Genomic DNA, 14,728 nt, shown 5'->3' with positions numbered 1-14,728 from the left:
TTGTGACCCCTGTAACTGTGCCCCCAGTTGTTGTGACCCCTGTAATTGTGCCCCTTGTAGCTGCGCCCCCAGTCGCTGTGCCCCCTGTAGCTGTGCCCCTTGTAATTGTGCCCCCAGTTGCTGTGCCCCTTGTAGTGGTGCCCCATTGTGGTGCTCCCAGTTGCTGTGCCCCTTGTAGTGGTGCCCCCACTTGCTGTGCCCCTTGTAGTTGTGCCCCCACTTGCTGTGCCCCTTGTAGTGGTGCCCCCACTTGCTGTGCCCCTTGTAGTGGTGCCCCCACTTGCTGTGCCCCTTGTAGTGGTGCCCCAAAGTTGCTGTGCCCCTTGTAGTGGTGCCCCAAAGTTGCTGTGCCCCTTGTAGTGGTGCCCCCAGTTGCTGTGCCCCTTGTAGTGGTGCCCCCACTTGCTGTGCCCCTTGTAGTGGTGCCCCCACTTGCTGTGCCCCTTGTAGTGGTGCCCCAAAGTTGCTGTGCCCCTTGTAGTGGTGCCCCCAACACAAACACATAAAAAAAAAAAAAATACACACACACAATACTTACCGATCCTGCAGCGCTGTCCTCCATCTCCGTCCGCCGGCTCGTACCTGCTGTACTATGGGAGAGACGTCATGACTCATGACGTCTCTCCCTTAGTAGCGCCGCTCAGACACCAGGGGTCAATTATGACCTCTGGTGTCAGTCAGCGGCGCTGGCTGCAGCGGGCGCCCACACAGCCCACGGCGCCTGCTGCAGCCGGGAAGGGGTATCGCTAGTGATTGGACAGCGGATCCAGCACTGGATCCGCAGGGCCAATCACATCTGGGGCAGTGACAGGGGCGTGCATTCATCGGGGCTGAATGCACACCCCTGTCATTGAGGCACCTGTAGTGGTGCCGCTTCTCCATTCTTTTTCAGTGGGCTTTCACAGCCATTGCTGCACCCCGCCCCCCACTGCCCGGACTTTAATGTTAGCAGCGGGAGGCACCTCTCCGGCTGCCTCCCACCCTAACATGCAGCCACAGTAATAGGGAAAAAATGATTCCAATAATAAAAGAAGATATTTATCACAGACTCTGTGATAAATATCTTCTTTTTATTATTTCAATCATTATGACAGGGGAGTATATTTTAGCTTAGCAGAAGTGCGAACGAAAGGATCGCAGAGCAACGGCAAAGTTTTTTTTGTGCAGTTTCAGAGTAGCTCAAAACCTACTCAGCGCTTGCGATCACTTAAGACTGTTCAGTTCCTGTTTTGACGTCACAAACACGCCCTGCATTCGGCCAGCCACACCTGCATTTTTTTCTGGCACGCCTGCGTTTTTCCGCACACTCCCTGAAAATGGTCAGTTGCCACCCAGAAACACCCACTTCATGTCAATCACTCTGCAGCCAGCAGTGCGACTGAAAAGCGTCGCTAGACCCTGCGTGAAACTACATTGTTCATTGTAATAATAAGTCACGCATACGTGCCATTTTTTTGCCTCAACACTGCACAGCAAACTAATGCAGCTAGCGATCAACTCAGAATGACCACCATAAGCAATGTATTAGGGGCTTTAGCCAGAGCCGGCCCTAGCCAATATGATGCCCTAGGCAAGATTTTGGCTGGTGCCCCCTAGCACCACCGCTGGTTCCGCCTCTGACCTTGCACCTCTTTCCCAGCACATCACCCCTCACCCATAACAGTCCTTATTTTGGTGTTTACTTTGTACCCCCTATATTTTAAATAGGAACAGTTCGCACATTTGGTGCACAGCCCAAAAAGGTATGTGTTTTTTCTGGCAAGGGGCATGGCCACACAATAGTAACCCCAATACAAATTACACCACACAGAACTGCAACTTTATTCACATTTGATCATGCGATAGTGTCCACCACAGTAGTATCACTGTACCTTATAAATGTTACTCCTCACAGTAGAGCCCCTTATTCACAATACATCACACTGAATTGCTCCTTATTCACATTACACCACACCATATTGCTCTTTATTCACATTAGATGACACAGTAATGCCCTTTCTATACGCAATGCCACATAGTAGAGCACCTTAAACACATAATGCCACACATTAATGCATTTATACACATAATACCACACAGTAATGCCCCTTACACATTAGACACATTATTAATGTCCTTATAAACCTAATGCACCTTACACATTATGACAACCTTTATTAATGCCCTTTTACACATAATTCCCTTACACACATGCCGCACATTATTAATGCCCTTATACACATAATGATGCACAGTGCCCCTTACACATATGTTGCACATTATTAAATAATTTTTACATGACACACATAATGCTGCTTACACATATTTCAAACACTACTGCACAACCAACCCACTCACATGCACACAGCACTCACACTGCCACTAACACTGTGACCTCTGCCTCTGATTGGATACAGATGTGTCCTCAAATCTTGCCTCAATGCTAACGTGGGCACCTTTTTTTTTAATGAAAATGCATCTTACTTGCATTGCTATGTGGCTAGGATACACAAGCAGCTCCTGCTGATTAAAATGATATGCAGCATGCCTATATACTGTGTGAGACTGTGGCTGTATATGCCTATGGCCAGCTCTGGCTTTAGCCCTGAAGCCCAATTGTGTAATGAGTTTCTGCTTAAGTCTTACCACCCATAAAGTAGTTTACCTCTCATTTATTCTTAGGACCAGATTACTGAAGTCCTAATTGATCAAATACTTTGCTCTGATGCAGTTGTGCAAGTAGAAATATTCTCTTAGTGGTACAGAGTGCCAAAAAATGGATGTGGACATGTCATGAGGGGGTGTGGCCACATGCTGCTAGTGGGAGTGGCTACATGACAGCCCCTTTTTTTTGGGGGGGGGGGGGGGAGGGGGGGGGGGGAGAAATCTGGGGGCAAAGCTACAAATATATAGTAATGCCTCCAGTATAAATATATGTAGGGATACCTCCTGTATAATAGCAATATATTGTAATGCCCCCAATTTAACAATATAGTAATACCTCCATTATAATAGGATAATACAGCCACTGTTGCACTCCCAGTAACCCTGACACAGTGTGTGTGTGTGTGTGTGTGTGTGGGGGGGGGGGGGGGGGGGGACCCGTCGTGCTGCCAAGCACCATGGTCTTGCTGCTTTGTGGCACATTATAATCGTGGTAATGGCAAAGTGTGTGGCAGGTGGTACCGAGTACCTGCTTCCAAATTATTAAGGGTACTCCATACCCGAGCCTACCCGCATACTTCCACTGCTGCTCTGATGTCAGTTACATATTAAGGGAGCAACAATGGATGTAATGTATCAGAACATTTATCCTTGTGACTGGCATCAGGCTTTTCCCCTTTACACCCCATAGAACTGCACAGGAAGTCTGCAATATTTGTTTACTAACACCCCTACCCCCATTCCAAGTGCCATAACGTTAAAATTTATGAAGTTATGTACAAAGCTTCATCATGAACACAAACCATTACCGCAAAAATATTTAATATACAAAAGTGCACAACATAAGTGACAGTGTGGTGGATGAAACAATTAATACAGGTTTATCTAAAAAGCATTTGTGTAAAAATACGAGTGAAAGTATACAGTAAAGCTACATGAAACATTTGCCACTACACATCGGTGATAGCCCACTTGGGTGAATTTGGTACAAAGTGACTGTAGACTGAAGTGCGATCAATCATCCCTATTAGTAGAATCTGTCACATCAGCTTCTTGCTCCCCATGTGGGTAGCCAGCCATCTGTGGGTAAAAAGGACCAACCAGCCAGTTTAGTGGTGTTATTAACCAAGTAATCCATGACGTCATCCATAGAACTCTTCATCTTGGTGAATTGCTCCTTGCTGGTGGCTAAGAGGCCATCAGACAGGTCTCTGATGGAGGAAGCAGAACGGAAGTTCCGATAGACCTCTGTAGCCATGACACTGATGTTCTGAGCCTTGCTCTGGATGTTCTGCGGAAGGCCTTGGACACCGGTCACCAGGGAGAGACAGGTGGTTTGCAGTTGTAGAGTCAGATGCCGGGCAATAGTCAAAGTGCGTGATTCAATTTGCTGAAAAACCGGAAGTTACAGGTTAGAAATTATACTCTGATGCTCTATGCGTTACTTATTCAGTACTTGGACACCTGGCATGTACACCAGTAGAGGAGCTTACCTCCGTGCTCTCAGCCTCCCCACTAGCTTGCTGTCCTGTGCTTTTAGTCCATTCCACCCACGTGTGGTACATCCTATTCTGAGCATCATGGATCTTCTGGTTGGCACCATTCAGGTTCTTTCTTGCAAATTCAATCTAAAAGATGAGATCCTTTAATCACTTAAACTGGAAAAGGTTTATTCAGAAACTGATTTTTTGATTATATAATGAACGTGTCTTTGCCTAAAGTACATAAACACTACCCAATACCATTTCATGATGTTTTCTTCTATAGCAATTATGGTATACTGTGCATGAATTTGAAGTTATCAGTGGTCTTCTATCAATATAGGATTCCATAATGAAGATTTCATTAAATTAGTCATTAATGGATATACATGAAATGGAAAAACCCCAATATCAGATGATCGATATTCTGATAATCAATGCTCATCTGTGAATGTGTGAAAGGCAGCAGTGTTCCTATGACCTAGCAGCTGCTGGGTATTTAAAAATGGGGAAGTGGAAGTGCTGCAGTGTACATTTCTGCAGCAGCTGTTCCTCCACCACCAGGTGGCGGTGCTGCCAGCTTCCCGATACAGCAGTGTTTGACACACTGGTGAGAAACCAAGGGTGCAAACCACCACGATTAACTAAAAAAAAACAAATGAGAGGATCAAAGGCGATAAATAGAATTAATTTTGATATACATCACATGGTATGATGTCCTTTTGGATATTCACTCTTTCAATTGTCTCATGATAAGCAGATGTCAAACATGAAAAAAAGAGAGATAGTACACATACATGGGTGGTATTGCTTTCAACACTAAATGAACAACCTATGAGTGTCCAGAAAAACGAAGCCTAAAGTGCCGGACCCAACTTGATAGTAGATGAGAATAGTATCTCGCCAATATTTTGTGGACGTACCCAAACTCACATCAAAATATATAAGAACAGGTGTATAAAGGTATCTTTAAGCTGCTATATCCCACGTGATGTAACACAGAAAGAGAGCTATTTCAGAAGACGTACCCCACTCACTTTGGAGGGGGATTAGTTCCACGTATAAAGGTATCTTTCAAGCCAGGATCAGGAATGACATCAACGATAATTCAAAGGGTTTTTATTAAAAGTTCGTAAAACAGCAATCTGATGTTTTTCTATGTGGTTTCCACTCTCTGGTTTCACCAACGACGTTTCGACCTCCTGGGTCTTTTTCAAGGTAGTCGAAACTCTGTTACATCACGTGGGATAATAGCAGCTTAAAGATACCTTTATACACCTGTTCTTATATATTTTGATGTGAGTTTCGGTACGTCCACAAAATATTGGCAAATTGGTGGCGAGATACTATTCTCATCTACTATCAAGTTGGGTCCGGCACTTTAGGCTTCGTTTTTCTGGACACTCATAGGTTGTTCATTTAGTGTTGAAAGCAATACCACCCATGTATGTGTACTCTCTCTTTTTTTCATGTTTGACATCTGGATATCATGAGACAATTGAAAGAGTGAATATCCAAAAGGACATCATACCATGTGACGTATATCAAAATTCATTCTATTTGTTATCGCCTTTGATCTATCCTCTCATTTGTTTTTTCTTAGAATATTGTTTTTGATCTGTTATTTGGACTGATCTGTTGAGGATCTAGATTGGGCTGACAACTCTTTGCGCCAGGAATTTACACTGCTGTGTTTTTTTATCACCACGATTAACGGCTGCTGGAATATTTCCAGCAGCCACGCACTGGGTGTTGGACGCATCAGATACAACCATGTCAGGGGTAGCCCAGCCGTCACATCTGCTACATCCAGACCATGGAATTGTTTATGAGCTCATTTCTTCACCTTGAGCAACATTCTAAATGTTGCTTCTTAGAAAGAAATAGTCCTTTACAGCTACAGCAACAAAAGGGATACTGGACAGGTGGTGGCCATGGTTATAAATCTGCAACTGACCAGATCAACGGTGTTCTGTAGCTGAGCCATGGCCTCCTGGCTCCGGCATTTGACATCCATCACTCGTGTCAAGGCTTGCTGATAAGCACGTTTACGGGCCTTGGTAGAGAGTGACCCCAAGCGAACGTAGTAACTTGACTTTCCTGCTGCCACTTCAAACCCCTCTGTTTTTGTAGATTCCTTCGCTGAAAATATATAGAAGCTTGAAATATAACAAATCCATTTAAATGTCCGACTTGGCTTTACAGCTGGCCTGTCAGTGGCCTAGTAAGAGTTGTGTGGCTATAGTTATACTTTGTGTCCCTGTAGTCCAAGTGTTAGTTCATGAATATACTGCTCACATCAGTTCCGGCTTACCCAGCTCCTCGTCTGTGGGTGGCAGGTATTGTTCCAGGAGACTCTCCGATGTCGTCAGTGCAGTGTCCACACGGCTGCTCACCATCTGCGCTACACTGCTCCCCATAATGGTGCTAATGCCCCCATTCACAGCAGCCTTGGTCATCTCTACACCATCCTGCACAGCTCCCTTAGTTCTGCCAACTACTCCTGATATACTCTGTACAACCACATCCTTAGCACCAAGAACTGCCTCAGAGGCAGTGGAGACCACCTAGAGGAGGACACAGGTACTGCAGATGACATTTATACAACACGCCTGTGTAATGCATGTTATCCTATGTGTAGGATATTCAGGTATAGCTGCTGGGCTGTAAAGTTACCTTGTCAGTAGGCTGATAGAGAATGGGCAGCTTCACCTCAATCTTATCCAATCCTATACATGCAATGTTGTTAGCCAGGGCAACTAAAGGGTTTGACAAAGAAAAGAAAAAAGCCACTTATGAAACAGTACATAGCACCAAGTATGCATCTAAATTGAGTTGGCCATCAATGACTACAAACAATCGAATATAGAGATCCAATGGCTCTCCAACATAAATGGTACAGAGCCCCAATGTTATTGCAAGCACATGGGGCCTAATGCCACCCCCTGATTGGCCTGCAGCCCTGCGAATAGATGGGGTTAACGATCAGTGGGTGAAGTCATCAATTGTTATTTAACATTGATGCTAACCCACCAATGGTACCATCAATTGCTAGCCTAGTGATGTGTATCTTAGACCAGGGACAGCCAATATTTAGGCTACTTTCTATGCCAAGGTGATTTAAGATGGGCTTGTTTTTTGCATAGTAGGAGACCGAATTTACAACATACAAGACCATAAATCAGCATTTTACTGCTACACCAACTAAATCCAGTGCTAATCCTCATTGTAAGAGAAAACATAAGAGGTAATTATCAGCAACTGGATGACAAGCAGAATACAGAGTACAGTACTTAATGTATGTGTATTTTAATTAAGGACGTACTAGGCTGTCAAATACGGACAAGTCTGTCCACAGTGAGTACAGGGAAGTCAATAATGCATGACAGACTGGATCTAATATTGGGTGGGCGGGGGGTATTTATCAAAGTTTGGAGACTGATAAAGAAACAGCCAGTTAGCCTTTAATTGCCACTAAAGTCTCAACTCTGAGCTTTGATAAGTGTCCTCCTTAAAGATAGTTTCCAGACACAGCAGAAAGTCTCAAAACCTACTCTGAGGCTCCAGTCTCTGCAGGATTGGCCTGGCGCTGGTCACAGCCACCGACGTGATGTTCTCCACACTCCTCTCCACTACATTGCACACAGATTTGAGGTAGGGGCGATTATCTTTGGCGTTGATATAGGCAGAAGACACCATGTCATATGTTGAGCTCACCAAGGGGAGGTTGATCAACCTGACCACAACGTTCTACAGGAGAAACAGCCAGAGTTAGTCCAACACCGTACAGCTGGGTTCTTCTCTGAGCAGACCAGGAGGCTACACCTGTGGACAGGGCTCAGGGTGCACATTTACGGTTTACAGTTGTGACCTATAACATTGGCAATTACCACTCAGTTTTGGTTTTTAAACACAAAAGTGAGTTTTAGATGCAGCAGTTGCATAGTACACAGGTTACTAGGACCAGTAATATCACAACTACAGGTGGCCCAGTTGATCAGTCAGGGACTGCAGCACACATTGCACATGCAAGGTCTGGCTGCACTGTTAAAGGGGGTTGTAGACCACCACCATTACTTAAAATGAACAGGAGCAAACATACACCATTCTGTGCCTAGTCTACATACAATGCTTCCAAACTGCACTCCAAGTTTTAGTATCCATGCTTCACCACAGGTGACTCAATTAGTACCCTAGTCCATTTGATTTAATCATCTAGGTTCAAGCATAGATATTCTTAAAACCTGGACTGTAACAGTAGCATTTGGGAGGGGAGGGGGTGTGACTGGTTTAGAGGCGCACACTACTAACCGCATGAGGCGAACAAGCATATATCCCTGAATATTAAGTGTAAATACTCCCAATACAGGGCATGTGACCACCTACAGTAACCCACATTACCATTCTCCAGCCTCACCTATACCATAGTGTCACCACACACTGTACTTACCTGCTGCTCTACTGTCTCTGCCATATTAACAGTCAGCCACCTAGGAAACATAAGATACACACATGTAAGAGCACAGAAGGCAGCAGTTATTCAGGGATGGACATCACTGCCTGATGGTTACAGACCATCAATGGTTCCCTTACAACTAGGGAGGCCAATCCCGGGATCAGGATCGGCGGGATCCCAGGATTTGGACCCAAAAATGCCGGGATTTGAATCCCAGGATTGGAGCCTCCAATCCCGGGATTAGAGTGCGCATGCACAGTTTTACCGGACAGCGCTGAGCACTATAGCACAGCGCTGCCCAGCTGTCAGCAATGTAGTTACATCAGCTATGAGGACACGCACTGACCGCGCTGGCGGCATTTCAAACGTAGCACTGGCCAATCAGAGCTGGCAGACCGGCAGCCAATCAGGGAAGCGGCAGCAGCCACGGCACCTGATTGGCTGCCGGACTGCCAGTTCTGACTGGCTGGTGGCCATCGCTACGTTTGAAATGCTGCCAGCGTGGTCAGTGTGTGTGTCCATGGCTGGTGCCCGCGGCCCACCTAAGTAGTGTTTATCTTATCGCTACCTACACCCAGTGCCAGATTAAGGTCCTAATGGGCCTGGAGCTGAACTTTCTGAAGGGCCTATTATGTGCCACTGCAGGGGGTGTGGCTACTGATATGGGGACGTGATGACTGCTGTAAAAAAAAAAAAAAAAAATTATATAGTTACTTAATTCTTATGAATAAGAATAAAGGGCGGCACTCCAAATTCTTCAATATAAATTCCTTTAGTGAAACTCCATATTAAATCGTCGTCAACGTTTCAAGGCCCTCTGGCCTTTTCGTCAGGACGTGGTTACAAACGTGTAAAATAGTGCATGTGGGGAGGGCACCACATTTATTTCCACATTGTCCAGAGTGCCAAGCCATTGTTGCAGTATATATATATATATATATATATATATATATATAGCGTATTGTCGGCGGCACTCCGGTGTCATAAACAAGACAACAGCAGGTTTGCAAAAAATAACAACGTTTCGAAGTTTATTTACTCCGTCTTCAGGTTATACAAACATTGAACAACACATACCTTTTATCCCCTCCCAGTGTGCAGAGAGACCCGGCGTGGACCTGGCGTTTCTGACGCCCACTAGTGACGTCATCCCGCCGTCCTACCTGCCCGGGGCATAATTAAAACAGGTGCGACTGTGCTCCCAAACAAAAATAGACATTTACACATATAAAACATACACAGAAACAATTAAAAACAATTTTCATTCCACAAACTGTAGCATAAACACAGATAATGTGCGCATGTATCAAAATGTGAGCAACATGATACCACATGTTGCAGCTCGTTACTATAAAATTACATATCATCTCGCCACAGAAGAACCACAAATTTATTCACAAGAAACAATGTAATCCTAGGTTCTCATTCAACCCCCTAGGTGCCAAAGTCTGGAGCTCATGTATCCACTTAGATTCTCGTTGCAATAACTGCAATGATCTATTTCCACCTCTAATATTTGATGGTACGTGATCAATGATGATATACTTTAAACAGGCTATACTATGCCTTGCTACGGCAAAATGCCGTGCCACTGGTTGATCACTAGTGCCATTCAGTATAGCCTTCCTAATGGCCAATTTGTGGTTGGCCATTCTTTCCCTAAGTGTGCAGTCAGTCTTGCCGACATAATGGAGTCCGCAGGGGCAACTAATTAAATAAATAATATATTTGGTCGTGCACGTCACTCTGAAATTGATAGTGTATTTCTTGCCACTAAAGGGATGATTGAAAGTATTCCCCGTAAGTAGTGATCTACAGGTGGTGCAGTTTAGACACCTGAAGCACCCCTTGCGTAAGGCTAGAAACATGTTCTGTTCGCTTTGTGCAGAAGATAACCCCGTGATGTCAGTTTTCACTAACCAATCACGCAGGTTTTTGCCTCTCGTGTATGTCGGCATGATAGATGTCTCCGACAGATTCAAATCATGATCAGATTGAATCATGGGCCATAATGATTTGGCAGTTTTCGAAATTACCCCACTTTTGGTGTTAAAGTGATTCACCCATGGTAATCGAGAACTGCCAGTTTTCTTTTGTTTCTGAGAAAGCAATACTCGTCTATCCATATTAAGTGCCTTCTGTTTGGCCAATACCAATTTCAGAGTGACGTGCACGACCAAATATATTATTTATTTAATTAGTTGCCCCTGCGGACTCCATTATGTCGGCAAGACTGACTGCACACTTAGGGAAAGAATGGCCAACCACAAATTGGCCATTAGGAAGGCTATACTGAATGGCACTAGTGATCAACCAGTGGCACGGCATTTTGCCGTAGCAAGGCATAGTATAGCCTGTTTAAAGTATATCATCATTGATCACGTACCATCAAATATTAGAGGTGGAAATAGATCATTGCAGTTATTGCAACGAGAATCTAAGTGGATACATGAGCTCCAGACTTTGGCACCTAGGGGGTTGAATGAGAACCTAGGATTACATTGTTTCTTGTGAATAAATTTGTGGTTCTTCTGTGGCGAGATGATATGTAATTTTATAGTAACGAGCTGCAACATGTGGTATCATGTTGCTCACATTTTGATACATGCGCACATTATCTGTGTTTATGCTACAGTTTGTGGAATGAAAATTGTTTTTAATTGTTTCTGTGTATGTTTTATATGTGTAAATGTCTATTTTTGTTTGGGAGCACAGTCACACCTGTTTTAATTATGCCCCGGGCAGGTAGGACGGCGGGATGACGTCACTAGTGGGCGTCAGAAACGCCAGGTCCACGCCGGGTCTCTCTGCACACTGGGAGGGGATAAAAGGTATGTGTTGTTCAATGTTTGTATAACCTGAAGACGGAGTAAATAAACTTCGAAACGTTGTTATTTTTTGCAAACCTGCTGTTGTCTTGTTTATGACACCGGAGTGCCGCCGACAATACGCTATTGATGACCCGCTGCCATACGGGTCTAGGAGGGCACCGGCCAGTGAGATTGTGATTGGATGGGAGTGCTGCCGCAGTTGGTTGCATATGTGGACAAGCGTGCTGGCAGGTAGCTGCATGTCCAGGGCTTAAGCACCCACGTTGCTTTATATTCATCTCTTCCTTCAGTGTGTTGAATCCAGTGGTCAGCTGAGAATGGCTGAACCAAATGTGTCGGCAGGCACGGATACAGTGGAGCATGTGAATCTAGCGCTGCTCACACAGGGAACCACTCTGACCTTCTCTGAGGCAGAAGCTGAAGTCATCCTACGTGATCGTGGACTGAAAGACGACACTGATGCACAATCTACTGATATGTTGTACCGTGAGTGGCTTAAATTAAAGCAAAAAGAAGTTGATTACCTGTATCACGGGATAACGTTGAGTGACTATTACAAAGAGAAACGCATACCACGTGGTTTCAGAATACGGAATGCCCCGACGATCGGGCGATATAATACTGCATTCTGCAAACGATGGATAGCAATCCTCAATAAATGCAGTTTTGATCTCCTGCTACTCGTGATTGAGGAATCAACCCGTGAGCTAACTGTTGCCAGAGACAAGATTTCTGCGTTTGAACAGAAACATAAAAATGCTATTGCTAGTGACACACGCTGCAATTGGCTGGAGAAGTTAGAAAATCAAATTACAGCCTACAGGAAAGACCTTATTCAATTTAAAAGAAACAAGCTTGCCAAGGTTAATGCCGATTATGAGCAAAATCGGGTATACCTTTGGGCTTGTGGTACACGTAATGATCGACCACGGCACTTTCGACCACGGAACTATAAGCAACTGTGGCAGTCAGACTCATCAGCGGATAAAAACACGAATAGCGACTCTGACATTACTTCGGATGCTACTACATCGTCCTCTCGGTCCCCTTTAGGAGTACGGAGCCGCACCACAGGTGCCGACAAAGGCGGTGGACGCGCAGAGGTGGACAGTGGAAAAGGTCGAGGCCGGGGCAGAGTGGGTCGCCCTCCACTGTACCGCAAGAAATAATATTCAACTTGTCGACACATAACTTCACTCCCACGGAACTACAGGTACTTAGAAAGGGACTTTCGTTTGTACCTACAGTGAAGTTTGATCCGTTTAAGTGGGAAGTCGAGAAATACAAGCTTAATCGACAGTTGAAATTACATGAACACTTCCATGGTACTAAACAGACTGCAGCCTCAGTTGAGGCAGACCCATTACCTCCTAAATTAGCTAAATTACAAGGACGCAGTAAGTTTGACCCTATTTCTAATAATGCTACCATCAAGACTTACAGTCGGTTATTGAGTAATGATGTGTCTAGTGTAAATGATTTCAATTCGAATTTAAGGTGTCACAATAACTTAAGTAAGGCTGAATTTGAGGCTCTTAGAGATTTAGCATCCTATTCTGATATCACAATACGCCCCGCAGATAAGGGTGGGGGTATTGTGATTCAGGATCTGGATGCATATAAAAATGAATTACATCGGCAATTGAATGATGCATCTGTATATAGGTTGTTAAAGGGGGATCCTACGCAGACCTTTGCTCAAAGTTTGCATGACAAATTACAGAGTGCTGTAGATCTTGATATGATTTCAAAATCACTTATGAAAGCATTAATTGTTGAACATCCTAAGGTCCCCCTATTATACTCATTACCCAAGATACATAAGCGGTTGGACAATCCGCCGGGTCGTCCTATTATCTCTGCCCGGAGTGGGTTGTTTCAGAATGTTGCTACTTATCTTGACTCTCTTTTGCAACCTTGTATAATAGATAGGGAGAGATATTTATTAGACACCACCTCGTTCATCAGGCAGTTACAAGCTCTTGGAAATATCCCACATAATAGTGTGCTGTGCAGCATTGATATTTCTAGTCTATATACAGTGATCCCTAATCAGGCTGGACTACAAGCCGTACGTAAATTAATTTTGGGTAATTCCCTATACGATGGGCCTGATGTCGACTTTGTAATAGATCTGTTAGCCATGACTCTCACACATAACTACTTTCTATTTGACGGCAGATTTTATCTGCAAACTTCTGGGTGTGCGATGGGGTCCCCGGTGGCCCCGTCATATGCAAATTCATATATGTTCATGGTGGAACAAGAAATCTTTTTCGATAGGGTTGATGTGCGTGAACACATTATCCTATATTTACGTTACATCGATGACGTCTTCGTCATCTGGACGGGAACTGAGGATCAATTAAGTGATGTCATTAATGCACATAATTTATCAGAACATCCCATCAAATTCACGTGTGAGATGAGCAGGGAAAGTGTTAAATTTCTAGATGTATTGGTGAGATGTAATAATGGTATGATTTCTACAGATCTGTATTACAAAAACACTGATCGGAATACACTACTCCACTTTTCCAGTTTTCACCCTCTTCCATCAAAATATGGGTTACCATATTCTCAGTTCCTACGAGCCGTGAGAATTTGTAGTGATAAGAATGATGCCACTGCCCAGATCGATGATATGATCTCTAAATTTAGACAAAGGGGTTATCCTCTTGAGAAACTGGTATTGGCCAAACAGAAGGCACTTAATATGGATAGACGAGTATTGCTTTCTCAGAAACAAAAGAAAACTGGCAGTTCTCGATTACCATGGGTGAATCACTTTAACACCAAAAGTGGGGTAATTTCGAAAACTGCCAAATCATTATGGCCCATGATTCAATCTGATCATGATTTGAATCTGTCGGAGACATCTATCATGCCGACATACACGAGAGGCAAAAACCTGCGTGATTGGTTAGTGAAAACTGACATCACGGGGTTATCTTCTGCACAAAGCGAACAGAACATGTTTCTAGCCTTACGCAAGGGGTGCTTCAGGTGTCTAAACTGCACCACCTGTAGATCACTACTTACGGGGAATACTTTCAATCATCCCTTTAGTGGCAAGAAATACACTATCAATTTCAGAGTGACGTGCACGACCAAATATATTATTTATTTAATTAGTTGCCCCTGCGGACTCCATTATGTCGGCAAGACTGACTGCACACTTAGGGAAAGAATGGCCAACCACAAATTGGCCATTAGGAAGGCTATACTGAATGGCACTAGTGATCAACCAGTGGCACGGCATTTTGCCGTAGCAAGGCATAGTATAGCCTGTTTAAAGTATATCATCATTGATCACG

The 14,728-nt window shown here is 44.2% G+C and overlaps 1 pseudogene; it reads right to left on the bottom strand.

Annotated features, from left to right (window-relative positions):
• Positions 1–3,448: 3,448 nt before the first annotated feature.
• Positions 3,449–8,613, bottom strand: LOC135055106 (perilipin-2-like; annotated as a pseudogene).
• Positions 8,614–14,728: the final 6,115 nt, after the last annotated feature.

The sequence above is a fragment of the Pseudophryne corroboree genome, chromosome 1 (assembly GCF_028390025.1).
Source record: "Pseudophryne corroboree isolate aPseCor3 chromosome 1, aPseCor3.hap2, whole genome shotgun sequence".
In the NCBI taxonomy this organism is placed as follows: Eukaryota; Metazoa; Chordata; class Amphibia; order Anura; family Myobatrachidae; genus Pseudophryne; species Pseudophryne corroboree.
The sequence above is the reverse complement of the archived record's forward strand: the minus strand, read 5'-3'. Positions and strand labels throughout refer to the sequence as shown.